The following is a 2437-nucleotide window of genomic DNA, read 5'->3' on the forward strand; positions in this document are numbered from 1 at the left end:
GACATGTTTACTTGCCTTGAGTCTGCACCTATTGGTAATTGTGTTGACCAATGCTAATGGCAGCTCTTTCACACTTTTTGATGTATTGTATGTGCCTAGGATCAGAAAGAACTTATTGTCTATTTTTGCATTGACTAGGATTGGACTAGTCCATAAAGTTCATTGATGACAAATGCACAGTTCATGATCTTAGTGTAGGTGATACAATTGTGGCATCAGGTTCATCATGTTGTGGATTATATAAGCTCAATGCTTATGACAGATGTGTGGAAGATGTGACATGTGCAGTTGGACAAGCAAGCTGTATCATATGCAAAACTGTGGCATGCACGTTTTGGGCATCTGAATTTTGCCAGTTTGATGCGTTTGCAAAAATCTGAGATGATTTCTTTGTTACCTACTTTGCAAGCGTCATCAAGGCATGTTTGTGAAGGCTGTATTCTTGGCAAGATGCAGCGTGCTTCATTTCCAAAGGATGGTTCTATGCGAGTTATTGGCAAATTGCAGCTTATACATGTGATGTATGTGGTCCAATGCAATCACCATCATTTGGTAATCATTTATACTTCGTGACTTTCATTGATGACTTTTCCAGGCATGCATGGGTGTATCCTATGAAAGCTAAGTCCGAAGTGTTTAGGTGCTTCAAATAGTTTGTCTCTTTGGCTGAAAATGTTTCTGGCTGTTGTTGGAATTAGGGTTGCAGGGAAACACACACAGCTTGGAGAAGACAAAGGTAGCACAAGGCACTCAATAGAAGAGAGTTGCAATAGAAAGATAAGATAGCCCTAGAATGATGGGCGTATATACAATGCACGGGGGAAAAAACCTCCTAAAGAGGGAAAAAGTGCCCCGACGGTCCTAAGTGTGTTCACACACATCACTACCTCATGTATATGGTAACAAATCCCCCCTGGGAGTGATGCGGTGAATGAGCTGGCACATAGAGTATAGGGAAGTGCCATGCCCTAAGGACATGATCAGTCCACAAAGGGGAGTAAGCCCAAAGCTTTGCAAAAAGCTTCAAACTTCTCATGAGACAATGCCTTTGTGAAAAGATCTGCAAGGTTATCCTGTGTTGGCACAAACAGGACAACCTTTGCAGAAAGCTTCAAACGTCTCACGAGACAATGCCTTTGTGAAAAGATCTGCAAGGTTGGCCTGTGTTGGCACATAGGCCAAGCTGATCTCTCCTGCTGAGAGCCTCTCCCTGACATAGTGGTAATGCACCTCAATGTGCTTTGTGCGAGCATGAAAAACTGGATTCCTCGCAACTGCCAATGCGCTCTCACTATCAGTGTAGATTGTGTTGGCAGTGTCCTGTTGTCCAACACCTAAATCAGCCACCATAAGGCGTCTGAGCCATACACACTCAACCGTAGCTGTGAAGACTGCCCAGTACTCAGCCTCACAACTAGAAGTGGCCACAGTAGGTTTCTTCTTGCTCAACCATGATATGCATGAGCTGCCGAGCATGAAACAAAAACCACTCGTGGACACTCGCGTGTCAAAACAACCAGCCCAATCTGAGTCCGAAAAAGCATGTAAATCTGGCGGCAATGATCCCCCCTTGGGATAAAACAAGCCAAGGTGTAAAGTGCCACTCAAGTAGCGGAAAATCCTCTTGACATCCTGCCAATGCTTAGACCCTGGGGCCTGGGCTATGCATAAATCTGTTGACCTGACTTACTGCAAACTGAATATCTGGCCTCGTGTTGCATACATAAATGAGGCATCCAACAACAGTTTGGTAAAGAGTGACATCGACAGGATCACCTGCATCATGAAGACTCAATTTTAAACCTGTTTCCATGGGAGTGGCAATAGGTTTGCAATCTTCAAGTCCAAATTTACATAGCAATGTCTCTATGGAACTAGGATTGCAGGAATGCACACACAGCTTGGAGAAGAAGAAGCTCTAGAGCACACAACACAAAAGTAGTATTACTAAGTGTGTAAGAACAAAGATAAGGTATCCCTAGAGTGTTACAATGCACGAGGGAAAAAACCTCCTAGTGAGGGAAAAAGTACCCTGGTGGTCCTAAGTGTGTTCACACACATCACTACCATAACATGGTAGTGATGTGTTCACACACATCACTACCATAACATGGCAACATGGATCCCCAAATGCCAATCAAAGCCATGTAAGCCAAATTCTTCCTATAAAAAACCATAAACAAGATAATACAAAGCACAAGATTTCTATGAGGGATATACTTTTTTATGGCCTCACAAAAAGCCATTACTCCTCACCACCATTAAACTCTCAACAATCAAGAAAGAAAGAAGCAACAACAAAAAAGATGTGTGCCCAAAAAGCAACAAACCCAAGCTTCTTCTTCACCAACAAAGCACCAATGTCAACACCTCGACAAAAGCGTGGTGGCCATGGGCCTAGAGCATGGGCATAGCCTAGTGTGGACATAGCGAGTGA

General features: G+C 43.5%; 1 pseudogene; it reads right to left on the bottom strand.

Annotated features, from left to right (window-relative positions):
* Positions 1–980: 980 nt before the first annotated feature.
* On the bottom strand, positions 981–1813 carry LOC147617649 (secreted RxLR effector protein 161-like; annotated as a pseudogene).
* Positions 1814–2437: the final 624 nt, after the last annotated feature.

The sequence above is a fragment of the Cibotium barometz genome, chromosome 36 (genome assembly GCF_041138505.1).
Source record: "Cibotium barometz isolate CiBa-2024 chromosome 36, ASM4113850v1, whole genome shotgun sequence".
Taxonomy (NCBI): domain Eukaryota; kingdom Viridiplantae; phylum Streptophyta; class Polypodiopsida; order Cyatheales; family Cibotiaceae; genus Cibotium; species Cibotium barometz.